The sequence below is a fragment of the Panthera leo genome, chromosome A2 (genome assembly GCF_018350215.1).
Source record: "Panthera leo isolate Ple1 chromosome A2, P.leo_Ple1_pat1.1, whole genome shotgun sequence".
Lineage (NCBI taxonomy): Eukaryota > Metazoa > Chordata > Mammalia > Carnivora > Felidae > Panthera > Panthera leo.
In genome coordinates, this window is record NC_056680.1 from 34,102,572 (window position 1) to 34,117,704 (window position 15,133).

Genomic DNA, 15,133 nt, shown 5'->3' on the forward strand with positions numbered 1-15,133 from the left:
CAAATGCTATCAAGAATATGAAAAAAGACTTCAGCTACTGGAAATATGTATTAGGTTCTGAATCAGGAAGACTCGATATCATAAAGATATCGATTCTTCTTCTGTTAATTTAAAATTGAATGTTATAATACCGATAAAATACCAACAGTTTTCATTTTTTTTTAAACTGGACAAACTGAATATAAAATTCACATGGCAAAATCAGTAAGCATACCCGAAAAGAAAATATTTACAAAAGAAAAACAGAGGGAAAATTAATCATATTGGATAGTAAATCATACCCTAAGTTTCAATAATGTACACATTATGATAGTAGTCCAGGATTAGCTCAAAGTCTGGAGCCTGTTTCAGATTCTGTGTCTCCCTCTCTCTCTGCTCCTTCCCTGCTTGCACTGTGTCGCTCTCTCTCTCAAAAATCAATAAACATTAAAAAAAACATAAATGTACAAAATGAAACCATAAGAGCACTAGAGGAATCCATGAAAAAAATCCCTTTATGACCTTGGATGAGCAAAAGTTATAAAGCATGCATGATTACATCAAGATTTTGTTTCGAGATGAAAGCAACATAAGCTGAGTCAAAATACACTAATTGATAACTGTAGTCGCAGTAATATTTAAAATGGCAGAATATTGGAAACATTTAAAAATTTCATCTGTGGGAACCATTTAATCATGTTGGATCCATATAATGGAATACTATGCTGCTATAAAACAGAATAAGGGAATTCTCTATGTATCGGTATTAAAAGAACACCAAGATCTATTATGAAGTGTAAAAAGCAAAGTGTAAAACTCTGATTTAGCATGCTATCTTGTATATAAAAAGGGGGAAAATTGAAGGTATATATTTATTTGCTTGTATAGGGATGAAGGAATTTTGGAAGTATACACAAGAAACCAAGATTAGAGCTCATCTGCAGGTTGAGAAATGGAGAGGAGAGAATCATAGGTGAGAGCAGTATTTTTCTCTGAATCCCTTTTTTTACATTACTTTCTTTTATATTATTGATTTAAAAATTTAAATAATAAAAGCAGTCTTAGAGTATCTTTCTCTTTCTAGGCAATCCTAACTCATTCTATCAATTCTTATTCTATTAAGTTACCATAGAGACAATTACTAACCACAGAATTCATTCAAAGCAATGCTTAGTTTGGCTCAGTCGGTTAAGCATTTCAACTCAGGTCATGATCTCACGGTTCGTGAGACTGAGCCCTCCATTGGGCTCTGTGGTGAAAGTGCTGAGCCTGCTCGGGATTCTCTCTCTTCCCCTCTCTCTGCGCTCCCCCACTCTCTCACTTGGGCGTGAACGTGCTCTCTCTCTGTCTCTTACGATAAATAAATAAACCCTTAAAAAACAAAACAAAACAAAACAAAACAAAACAAAACAAAACACCCAAAGCGATGCTTAGTTTGATAAAGGTAAAGTCCTTCTGGGTTTTGACCTCTAATGGCTCTCATACCACTTCTGAATAGTTGATCACACTCTTGAAACTCACTGAATCCATCCATTGGGCTATAAAATAAAACTTGAAGGATCCAGTGAGCCATGCAGTGAGTTCTGGGGCCAAGAAATGAGCAAGTGAATCCACGAGTAGGATAAAGAGTTAGTCAACATAAGGTACATACCAAAGTTGGCCAGGGTCTGCATTCTGAATTTATTTCTCTCCTTGCCTGGCCTCAGTAAATCTATCCTGACCTCCCATCTCTGCAGGGCCTTGTGAATTCCAACATGATACAAAGGAGGGAAACGGGAAATTAGGCAGAGGGGGAGAAAATTGCCATTTTTAGCTGCTATATAAATGAATGGTATTTTTGGTTAATGAGATGTGTTGGAAAAGCTGTCTTATCGCTCCATTTAAAACCATTTTTAGGGGCCCCCGGGTGGCTCATTTGGTTGAGCATCTGAGTCTTGATTTCAGCACAGGTCATGATCCCAGGATCGTGGGATCGTTGGGCTCCGCACGAAGCATGGAGCTTGTTTGAGATTCTCTCTCTTTCACTCTCCCCTGCTGGTATACTCTCTCTTTCTAAAAAAAATTAAAAAAACACATTTTTATATTGTGCTTAGGTGTCTTTCTTTAAAAAGTAAGATTCTGGGAAAAGAGGCCTGGATCCTTTCAAATGCAGCAAGCTGAGATGTTAAAGATCATCTGTGTGTGTATGGAGGGCAGCAGGCAAGCTTAGAATAAATGAAATTCCATTTCAATTAAAAAGGGATTCTTGGAAGCACCTCAACCAAGCTAGAATTACTGTCATGCCTGTTGATGTTTTAATCTCTCCTTTTCTATTGGCTGAAAGGCATATGAAGGAGCAGAGAAACAAGGCAAGTAACTTGAGAAAGCAAATGAAGGGTTTTTTTTTGTGTTTTTTTTTATTCCTTTATAAATTTCAAGTGGAAAGAGCCTGGCTAAAGTTGAGATGGAGTTACAGTATAAATGGTCTGAGAAGAACAAAGGCTACAGTGGTTTTGATAACTGATCATGGCAAATAAGAATTTAATTCCTAAAGAAGCCCTAAAAAATGAAAAAATCAGATTGCGAGGAACTCACTCAAGCTCTGAAGGAAACTCAAGGTTAAATCAAGCCATGAGCAACAGAATTGAAGATGAGTTAGAAAAATATCCATTCTTACCTGGTATCATTCCTAAATTTTTCTCCAAACTGTGCATTTCGTTTAAAGAGAGTACTTCTTCCTGTTTCTGCTGTCTTGCTTAATAGAGAATTCTATTTCAGGTAAAGCCTGAGTAGAAAATATAGCTAAATCCTGTGACTGACTTAATCATGCTTGTGGGAAGCTAGCTATTCACATCTTGAAGCTAGGACAGCACTCTGAATAGAATGACACTTTATTCCGGGGCACCAGGGTGACGAGGGTAAGCCTCCGACTTGAACTCAGGTTAGAATCTCACAGTTTGCGAGTTCCAGCCCCGCATTGGTCTCTGTGTTGATAGCTCAGAGCCTGGAACCTGTTTTGGTTTTCTGTGTCTCCCTCTCTCTCTGCCCCTCCCCACTCGCGCTCTGTCTCTCTCTCTCAAAAGTGAATACACATTTGAGAAAAGGATGACACTTTATTCAAACCCTGGCAGTGGATCAGGAGAAATTTAGATGCCGCTGACACACTAGCGGGAACATGCAAGCGTACAGAATAACCTTGGCAAGTATCATACCGTGTAAAAATACCAGTTTGTAGGATCTGTTGCTCAGAGGACAATGCTGAAATGGGCTGTTTGGGCAGATGCAGTTTTCAAAGCGAGAAAGTGATCTTAGGACTTCAGAGCCTACATAACAAGGAAACCAACAAACAACCTAGGGATGATCACTGGAGTCTATTTAATGGTTAGCTGTGCAACTTAAAAGCCAGTAATTTTAATCTTCGTATTATTTGAACACCATAGTATTCAAAAATTTTAAATGACAGTGGGAGTCATTTTTCAAATATTAACCTTTTACAGAACCTGGGTCCGTGGAACAAACAAAACATGCAATTTTAGGAGTTTTAACCTGTAAGTTCACATTTCGAACAGTTTTTTATTTATGGATAAGAACAGAGAAAATGGATCAGACTATCTTGACAAGTGGATCATTTGACCGCCGGGGTTGTGATCACAGTAGTCAGGACAGTGTGGTCTTTTAGCCTCTTCAGCACTCAACCAATTTTTGTATTTTTGTTTGCACAACAAGGAGAAAATCCATTTCACTAAATAGGAGCACACCACAGAAGATGCTAGATGTTTTCCTACATTTATTTATTAATATTATCTAACTATTGGTAGATAAGTGTTCAAACTTCAGAGAAGCTCATAAAAAGATAGAATCGATTTTTGAGGAACTTGTTTAAAAATCTATCTTACAATATGGTGTTTGGTGTAGTTATTTCATTTATTAAAAGAAATCTTTTGTGTATTGCTTGTCTCTATTCAATAGTTACTTAAAGTAATATAGTCAAATAGTCAAATGAATGTCATTTTGTGTGTTAAGATTTGGCCTCACTGCTCATATTGTCTGCTTCGAAGGGATGGTACTATTGCAACCTGAATAGTTTAATGAATAGTATTCGCATTGCAAAAATTATTAGCAAGACGCAAAAGCTGATGCGAAATGTAAAATCTAATGCACAGCCCTGAACACTATAAAAAAGACATGTATGCCAAGCCATGTAAATTTTTTAGGATTAGTGCGGCATTTATAAGAAGTTCAACTGTGTGCAGAAACTGCAAAGCAAATGTTATTTTGAAATTTGTAGCTACATGTTTCACCAGAGAGCAGAGAGCAGGCATTCTTGCTTTATACTGTGTTGAAATACGGTATTGGACGCTTTTGAACATGTGGGTTTGTGCGGCTGTTCCAGTTCAAACAATATCTAAAAATGTATGAAATAATGTTTGAATTAAAGTATTGTGGGGTTTAGGAAGCATATCTTGAAATATCTTTCAAGACATCTCAATAGCGGAGTCAGAGTTTTGGGACCTAGGGTTGGAAACAATTAGTACAAGCCTAAAATCCTGAGCTTTCAAGTTGGCGTATAAATCCCATAAATCTCTTAATCACTCTTAGGGCAAGCTTTCATCTAATTTTCCCAAGAGAGAGTTATCAAAGCAATTCTCGGAGTTGAATTAGGACACGTTGGAGCTCTTTAGAGGATAGGCTTCGTACAGCTCTCATAAATCAATACGTATCTCAGGCTTGCGTAATATAATAACTGTGTTAGATCCATTTCTTCAGAATGTTGTGCTTTGACATTATCACAAAACATCACCACAAAAAGGTTGAATTTCTTTTCCAAAAAATGTAGAGTTAAGCCTTCTTTAATAAATAAGAGAGTACATTTTATAAGACTACCTCACAGCGAGTTTTCCCGGTTTGGCCCTTAATGTCACCTCTTGTCTATGTCAGCTGAAGGTATTTTATTTCAGATCTCATGAACTGTCATGACTAGCGATAAAAGCTACAAGGCCCTAACTTGTCTCAGCAGGCCGGCAATCCAGCCGGAAGCATAGGAAATGCTGATGTGTACCCCTCACATTCCTGATTTGACTCCAAGAGGAAAATTACCAGAGTGTGTAGTTACAGCCCCATTACAGCTTCCATTTTCTGTGTCAATTACTGTGAAATGAAACCCACTAAAAAAATGTATGTTCTTCCTATCTCAGTTTGTTCTTTCTGTCGTCCTATTTTAAAAGAGTGATAAACTCTGGTTCTCATCTCCTCATCAAACATAGGCAAGGTTCTTGAGTCCTGACTTTAGTCGCATTTTCCTTATTATGATGATTTATCAAGCAATCTGTGAAGACTAATATCACAGCTCTGACCTCTGCCAGCTAGATGTGTGAGGTATACGCACTCTCTCCCATCCGTTTCCTGTTTTGACCTAATGTGGATCTGTGAAGTGTATGGAAAATAAATCCTTTTTTAAAAAAAATATTGTGATAAAAACACTTAAACATCAAATCTACCCCTTCACAGATTTTTTGGAAGTTTTATTTATTTATTTTGAGATAGAGCGTGCAAATGAGTGTGAGCAGGGAAAGGGCAGAGAGACAGAGAGAGAATCCCAAGCAGGCTCCACACTGTCAGCGCAGAGCCCCATGCAGGGCTTGAACTCACATACCGTGAGATCATGACCTGAGCCGAAAGCAGGAGTCAGACGCTTAACAGACTGAGCCACCCAGGCACTCCTACCCCTAACAGATGTTTAAGGGGTCAGTATATTATCGTTGAGTATAGAGGTACAATGTTGTATTGTTTTTGCCTCTGTATTTCAGTGGCCACGCAAGATTCCTGAAGGTACATGGTGGGAAGTACCATGGGAAGACACAAAGAACTTCAGGAAGGTAGTTCAGATGACTCACTGGTAAGGAGCAGGGAGGATATATACTATTGTATTCTAGAATTGAATACAGCTAAAAGATTCTCTGGACAGCCAGATTTAGCAGTCGAGTTTAGACTTCTTGCTCAGATATATTTTAGCTGGATAGAAAAAGCTTATAAAATATCTATTAAATCCATCAAGATGCCCAGATATGGGAACAAGTTGTGTTAGATTCTGGGTACTGTAGGAACTCCATTTTTCACCAAGGCACAATAAAAAGGCTCTGCCATAAAGCTATTCCTGTGTAGTGCTGACCTAGTGAAGAACTAGAAGAAGGTCTATTAAGCCAAACGAGAAAAATCTGTTCTTGTTTTTTAGCATGTATTTGCACATATATATTTGAATGTGTCCTTCATTCTAGAAATTTCCATTGCTTACACAAACAGTCAAGCCACACTAAGCCGAAGTAAACAGTAAACTATGATGACCTGGGGGTGCCTGGGTGGCTCAGCCGGTTGAGCGTCTGACTTTGGCTCGGGTCATGATCTCGTGGTTCGTGAGTTCGAGCCCCGCATCAGGCTCTGCGTTGACAGCCCGGAGCTTGAAGCCTGCTTCGGATTCTGTGTCTCCCTCCTCTCTGCCCCTCCCCCACTCATGCTCTGTCTCTCTCAAAAAATAAATACACGTTAAAAAAATTTTTTTAAAAACTATGATTATTTGACTCAAAAGACGACAAATTGATGCTTCTCATTCTTTCTCTGCTGATCAGTTCTTCCAGTTCTCAGGCAGCACCCCAGTGATTGAAGCAAAGCAGTAGCCTTGAAAGACTTATTTCTTTGCGTTTGTTAGCACCCACCTTACCTATCACTTAGGAAAAATGAAGTACTTTGCCATATATTCCAGCTCCCAGAAAAAAAACAACAACAACTATTCACATACACTGGAAAGTTCTTAAATAAGTGGAGCAGGTAATACTGTCAATAACATTTTGAAGGCATGACTTAGCATGACTCCTCAGATACTCTCTCCAAAGGCAAGTGCCTCATTTATCCCATCTGTGACAGTCATATGGAGGTCTAATCATTTTATCTAACTATCCAATAATAATTTTATAATTGCATGCTTCACACAACATACAAAAAAAAAGTTTCAGGTGATCAAAGGCCTAATATGAAAAGCAAAACTTCTAGAATTCTTTTTAGAAGTTATGAGAATAGTTTTATGATATTGATGCATAAAGAACCAGATGCATAAAGAACCAGATTATAAGATATTAAACTGACAAGAACAGATACTACACTTGATCTTAGCCAAAAGGCCGAGAAGCGATAAGGACCAGATTATAAGAGAGAAGACTGATAGATGAGACTACATGTAAACAACAACTTGTATTAAAAACAGAAACAAAAACCATTATAAGGGCGCCTGGGTGGCTCAGTTGGTTAAATGTCCAACTTTGGTACAGGTCATGATCTCGCAGTTCGTGAGTTCAAGCCCCGCATTGGGCTCTGTGCTGACAGCTTGGAGCCTGGAGCCTGCTTTGGATTCTGTGTCTCCTCCTCTCTCTGCCCCTTCCCCACTCACACTCTGTCTCTCTCTCTCAAAACTAAATACACATTAAAAATTAAAAAAAAAATAATAAACTCAGTTAAAAGACAATGACACATGGGAGAAGATATTTGTGAGATGTCACTATCCAAAACCCACAAATAGTTCCTACAAAACAGTAAGGAGACACTATAATAGACAAAGGGGAAATAGATATGAGTAGATAAATCTCCCATGTGAAAACCCAACAAACATGTTAAAAGATGCTCAACCTCACTAGGAATTTGGAGAATGCAAATTAAAACTACAATGAGGGGTGCCTGGGTGGTTCAGTCGGTTAAGCGTCCGACTTTGGCTCAGGTCATGATCTCATGGTTTGTGAGTTTGAGCCCCGCTTCAAGGCTCTATGCTGACAGCTCAGAGCCTGGAGCCTGCTTTGGATTCTGTGTCTCCCTCTCTCTCTGCCCCTCCCCTGCTCATGCTCTGTCTCTCTCTCAAAAATAAATAAACATCTAAAACTACAATGACAACATTTCATGCTCTAAAATTTAATAGTTGATTCATACCAGGCATTAGCAACCACAAGGTGAAAGAGGAAACTTTCATCAACTCTTGGCAGAAGTGGAAATTAAAACAACCACCTGGGAAAGTAATTTGGTAATAATTAGTAAAGTTGAAGACAAGCATTCCCATTTTCAGGTATATACTTAACCCGTGCATAAAAAACACATGAGGATATTCATTATAGCAATGGAAACAGGGGAATGGACACGTAACTGATAGAATTCTATATGGCAGCTAAAATGAATAAATTTGCCTTATATGTATCAAAATATAATGTTGGGTAAAAAGCAAGTTTCATTTAATGAAATTATTAGAATAAACAGAAAAGTACACGGAATAATATGGTATATATTCGGGTGTCTATGGCCCAGATTTGTAGATGTTAACTTCTGTCATGATTGCTTCAGCAATTATTTTTAAATAAATAAAATATTACAGGTAAGTTTAAAACCCCCATATTACTTCCCCTGGACTTTGCCCCCTCCAAGTTTCTCTTTCCAGAGGCAGCCTGTTTCCTGAGGACGGTTTGTAACTTTCCTGTCCATATCTGTATATATTTGCCACATAAACCAAATTTAAATATTTTATATAGATGGTATAATATTTTTATCATTCCATAACTAAGTAACAAAATGGGTAGTTATTCATCTCAAAGATAAATTAACAATGAGTTCAAAGCCAAAAATTCACAAAACTTAAAAAAACTTATCTCCCAAAATAACCATTGGTAAAAGAAGATATTTTAAAAATTAAATAACTGACTTTTAAAATAATAAAAGTGGAATATTACATAGTAGGACTTATGGAATGTGGTCAATATGTTCCTTAGACAAAAATTGTTTGTCTTTACTGCATTTAAGAATTAATTCAGAACAACTAATTCAAAACCGGAGGCAAGTAGGTGGAGGCAATGTAAAGATGACTGTGGAAATTAATTATTTAAAAACTAATTCTTAAAAAAAATTTTTTTTAATGTTTATTTATTTTTGATAGAGAGAGACAGAACATGGGCAGGGGAGAGGCAGAGAAAGAGGAAGGCAAAGAATCCAAAGCAAGCAGGTCCAGGATCCGAGCTGTCAGCACAGAGCCCGATGCGGGGCTCAAACTCACAAACCGAGAGATCGTGACCTGAGCCGCGAGATCGGACGCTTTAACTGACTGAGCCACCCAGGCGCCCCATCAAACTAATTATCCTTAATAAATCAATGAATTTGTCTCAAATCTATATCCAATGTCATACGTAGGATGAAGAAAGCATTTGAATTATTCTTTATTTAGCATTGTTCTTGAAATTCTAGAAGAGCAAAACAAAATAAAAGAAAACAAAAAAACAAACAGAAAAAAGTTGTATATGTGTAGTAAAATAGAACAAGTGATCATTATTATTTACATGTGATGTAATTTACATGTGTTTTTTTATTAAAAAAAACCCAACAGAATGAGTTGAGAGCATCTTAGAGTTGATAAGAGTATAACAGACACTAGAGGTATATATGTCTCTAAATATATAAGTCCAATCTCTCTATAAAATATGTACATATTATATTTATACAAAATATGCATATTTTTACATATGATATACATATCTCCACATACAAATGTAGGCACATATATAATATATATCTTTGTAGCGCTTGAACACATCAAACAATAGAACTTAAAAAGAAAAAGACATATGCACACATTATACATACATCTCTCTCTTTTTCTCATTAAGAACAAATGCACTACCTGGGGATAAATGGCAATATTAATAAATTATATGGGGAAAATATCCTACTGATTCAAAGAATCAACTTGTATCCAGTAAGAGAAAGCAGGTGTCACCAGTTTTTATACAAGAGGAATAAATATAAGAAGGATAATTACTATTCCCAAATTAATACATTAATACAATCTATTTTTTTTCCACTGAACAAAATAATTCTAAAATTGATCTTAAAGATTAAACAAGTGAGCCTCCAGCATAGTACCTACGACAGGGTAAACACTCAAGCTAGTGTTTTCTCCTAACATGGCGGTCCAGCAGAAGTCAGCTACTGATCTAGTCTCAGTCCCCAGCTGGACCTGGTTGAAAACAACTGAGCACACATTCTCTCTGGTCAGACTTGCTCCTAAGAGGAAGAGAGAAGACGGTTGTGCCTAATAGCCAAGAGCGGTAAACCAGAACGTTTACCTGTGGTCATGTCATTCAGAGAATAATACTATTTAGCATTTAAAGTGAATTAAACACAGACAGAGTCATCAAGGATAAGCCTCAAAGACATAATGGTAGCAAAAGAAGTGACTGGCAGAAGAACCCAAGCAGTATGCTTCCATTTAAACAAAGCTCAGAACAGATAAGGCTGAACAAACAACTGTTTAGAGCTACATACATGGGAAGGAAACTTTTATTTTTTTTTATGTTTATTTATTTTTGAGACAGAGAGAAACAGAGCATGAACGGGGGAGGGTAGAGAGAGGGAGACACAGAATCTGAAACAGGCTCCAGGCTCTGAGCTGTCAGCACAGAGCCTGACGCGGGGCTCGAACTCACAGACCGCGAGATCATGACCTGAGCCAAAGTCGGACGCTCAACCGACAGAGCCACCCAGGTGCCCCGGGAAGGAAACTTTTAAAGCAGAGGAATGATTGTCACAAAAACCAGAATGTGATTATCTCGGGGAGCACACAGGGGCTGTAATAACAGTCACAAACAGGGGCCTTCTAAGGCAGTGGCACGTTCATAGTCTTGGGTAATTGGTAAATATGCATTTTCTATATTCTTCTGTGTTCATGATATATTTCAAATTGGGAGAAAAAGGGAGACATGGTATGAAAAATAAGAATTAGAAAACCCTTCTCTCTTGCATACCTGCATCTTAGTTTTCCTAAACAAACCATCATAATTCATTACACGTTTACCTGTCTCTTTTGGAAAGATATCCGTTGGCCCCTTTCTACCTTTTGCCACAGTTTTTTTAATTTAAAAATATTAATTATAAATTCAGAGGAAGTCACAAAGAGAGCACAAAAAGGGTTTTCAGGTATCCTCTACCTGTTGTTCCTCAAGGGTTATGTCTCACAGAATTACAGCACGCTTTCAAGTCAGTGCCTTGACAGTTGTATGTATAGGTTTTATCAGGCATACATTTGGACAACCATCACCGTAATTCAACATACGGTAACAATTCCATCACCACGAAGATTTCCCTCACGCCATATTGCATTATATTTCCCTCAGGTATAGCTTACGCTCACTGCCAGTGCCCATTATCCTTAATCTCAGGCAGTCCCTAATCTGGTTTCTTACTCTCTAACTATGTCATTTTGAGAATGTTATACAAAGGGAATAATATGAGATTGGCTTTGTTTACTGGGCATAATGCTCTGGATCCATTCAAGGTGTTGAGTGTATCAATCGTTCATCCCCGTTTCTTCCCTAGTAGTATTCTACGGTATGGATGTATCATAGTTTAACCATTCACTTACTGAGGGGCATTTTGATTGTTTCCAGTTTTTGGCTTTTACGAATAAAACTGCTATGAACCATTGTGCACAAGTTTTTGGGTGGACATAAATTTTAATTTATCTGAGATGAGTGCCCAGGAGCACAATACCGGATCATATGGTAAGCATAGATTAATTTTTAAAGACACTACCGAATAATTTCCAAGAGAGGCTGTATCGTTTACATCTCTCCTAGCAATGTATGGGAGATCCAGTTTCTGTACATGTTCACCTGTATTGTTACTATTCTTCAGATTTTATCTGTTCTCATGGGTCCACAGTAAGAGCTCATTGTGGTCTCAATTTGCATGTTTCTAGTTGTGTTAATTTTCTATTCCTGCTATAACAAATTATCACAAACAGTGCCTGAAAAGATAAATAAATTTATTCTCTTACAATTCAGGAGGTCAGAAATCTAAAACGGGTCTGCAGGGCTACGTCTCTTCTGGAGGCTCTAGGGGAGAATCCGTTTCCCTCCTTTTCCCAACCTCTAGAGACTGCCTACATTCCTTGGCTCCTGGTTTTTTTTCTGTCTTCATATCATTTCATAGCGTCTTCTCTCTTCCTTGATCCTGCCTCCCTACCTTGTGATTACATCAGGCCCACCTGCATAATGTAGGGCAATCTTATCTCAAGATCCTTAATTACTTAATCACATTTGCAAGGTTCCTTTTGAATATGAGATAACATTCCCAGGTTCTGGAGATCGGATGACCGGGCATTATTCTATCTACCAGAGAGAATGATGTTAAGCATTTTCTCCTGTGTTTATTTACCATCCATATAACCTCTCCGGGAGTGTCTTTCTTCTACGAAGATTGTTAGGGTTTTGTTTTACTGTTGAGTTAGGAGAGTTCTTGGTATATTTTAGATCTTTGTCAGATTTAAATAAGGTCTTTGTCAGATATCGTTGAGTCTGTAGCTTGTCTTTCGTCTTCTTAACAGGGTCTTTCACAGAGCAAAGGTTTTAAATTTAACTTTGATGGAATCCAATTTATTGTTGTTTTTTTTTTTTAAGAAATAATCCTTATGATGTCAAGTCTAAGAAGTCTTTGCCAACCCCTAGATCACAAAGATTTTCTCTTACATTACAAAAACTTCTATAGTTTTACATTTTACGCTTCCGTTCATGATCTGTTTTGACTTACTTTTTGTAGAAGGTACAAGGTTTATATCATAGCTCTTCTGCTAACACTTTCTGTGTCTTTGCTAAGACTTTCCATTATTTCATCTGCTTCAAGTCCATTTGTAATTACTCAGAAACATTTTTATGATGGCTACTTTAAACTCCTTGTCTGACAATTCTCACATCTGTGTCATCTTGATGTTGGCATCTGTTGATTGCCTCTTTGTTGTTCAAGTTGAGGTTTCCTTGGTCTTTTGCATAGCAAGTGGTTTTTCGAATGAAGCCATTCTGCCATTCCTTAGGTTTGAGGTCTTCAGCTTGTCTGTCTTTTTCTCTCCAGCTTTCAGATTCCTCTGTCTTTTTTAAAACATGTAACTTATTTAATTTATTTTTTTATTATTTTAGAGATAGAGAGTGCAAGCAGGTGAGAGGAGCAGAAGGAGAAAGGGAATCTCAAGCTGAGCATGGAGCCTGAAACGGGGCTTGACCCAATGACCCTGGGATCATCACCTGAGCCCATGCCAAGAGTGGGACACTAAGCCGATTAAGCCACCCAGGTGCCCGCCTTCTGTTTTATATATTATGTCCAGGGGTTTTAGATGTGGCTAGCAAGAGGAAAGAGACAACTATGTCTATCTTTATAGAAGTGGAAGTCTCCACAAATTTTCTTTTAAAAAAAAAAAAGTTTATTTATTTATTTTGAGAGAGAGACCTAGCAATGGCAGGGGAAGGACAGAGAGAGAGGGAGACAGAGAATCCCAAGCAGGCTCCACACTGTCAGCACAGAGCCTGACGTGGGGCTCACACTCATGAACCATGAGATCATGGCCTGAGCCAAAATCAAGAGTCGGACGCTTAACCGACTGAGCCACCCAGGCGCCCCACCACAAATTACTCTTAATGGTGTTTGATTATTGGGCACAATAGGTCACAATATTTGAGTTAAAATTTTCCTTCTGCTACATCCTAGTGTCGGCATTTGGGGGTATATACTTGGTTGTAGGTCAGTAGTTATTGCAGGGGACCGTATCAGTGCCCTGGGGATTATAATTTTGATATTGACCTCCAAAATCATAGGATACACATGTGGATGGAAGGAGTGGTAGGTATTATTTAATAATTAACTAATGCAAACTTCTAATATCTTCCCTAGATAGTCCTAAGAGTTTTAAAAGCCAATTGATTTGGGAAAAGTTAGGCATTCTTGTACTTTATATGAATGTCACCCATATAATTCTCTAACCCATTTATCTCTAATCAGAGTTGTCATATTTGGTTGTGTAGATTGTGTACCGCACAAATGTGGGGTGTGAAGTCCATTCACAATGCTTTCTATTGAAAATAGGATACAGGAAAGGAAAAATTATCATAGCACCTGGCTTCTGGTGCACCGCCACATTTTACAATCTTCATTAACCTTAAGTATTATTTGGTTTACTAGAGCAGAATGACTAGTTCAGAGTTATCCAGCAATCCTCAGGTGCAAAGTTAATTGGACTCTAAATCTCCAACCCTCTCTCTTCCTTCCATACATAAACACATGTTGCTTACAAAGTACCACTGGGAGCCCAAGGGTTTTTAAAGGCTGCAGTAATGCAGACAAAAGGAAGGAGAGGGAGGGGATTTATAGCTGACAGCAAGGTGATAGTTCCATTAGGGTTTCCTTCCATTTCAAGTTCTACATGTGCGGCTCACATAGGTCTGGCTTTGGTAAGGAGCAAGTAGTTCCCGGCCTCATTTCTAGATTCTCCATATATCCCCATGGATGGCAGTTTCCCCGAGAGAAGTGGTAGCTCTTGACTCCTACCCTGCCTGAGGGAGGGGGGGGTCAGAAGAGGTGACATTAAGGACAAAGCATTGCTGTGAGAGCCAGCCTTGCAAGAGAAGGCTGGATATTTTTCTCTTCTCACCTGTTCGAGCGGCAGATAAGCATGATTACAGTCCTTTTCCCCCCTAGCTTTGTGGGGGTGGGGGTGGGGAATAACATAAGCAGGATGGTGGTTTTTTATTTTGTTTTATTTCATTAAGTTTATTTATTTATTTTGAGAGAGAGAGACAGAGACAGAAAGAGAGAGTGCCAGTGAGGAAGCGGCAGAGAAAGAGAGAATACCAAGCTGGCTCTGCACCACCAGTGTGGAGCCCGATGTGGGACTCGAACTCATGAACTGCGAGATTATGACCTGAGCCCAAGTCAGATGCTTAACTGACTGAGCCACCCAGGCGCCCGCATTTTTATTTTAAAGCAGGAAGCATAAGCATCTGTGAAAAGGACTTTACACTTTCACCCTAAAATACAAAAGTACCCAAAGAAGGAGAAATGCGTGGACAAATATAGTTTCTTACTTTTTTGCTAATATTACTAACAACCAGAAACACCACTAAAAGGTGAAATAAATGACAGTGACAACACATTCGTAAATAACTGACTTTATAATGTAAAATATCAATTTTTAGAGGGTATCGCTAAACATTCTTGAAAGAAGCATTTCTTGGCAATTTAAAAATATTTGTTTTTAGGGGTGCCTGGGTGGCTCAGTCGGTTAAGTGTCTGACTTTGACTCAGGTCACCATCTCACAGTTCGTGAGTTCGAGCC

General features: G+C 38.2%; 1 pseudogene; it reads right to left on the reverse strand.

Moving 5' to 3' along the window:
- Window positions 1-7,024: 7,024 nt before the first annotated feature.
- LOC122214715 lies at window positions 7,025-7,142 on the reverse strand (annotated as a pseudogene).
- Window positions 7,143-15,133: the final 7,991 nt, after the last annotated feature.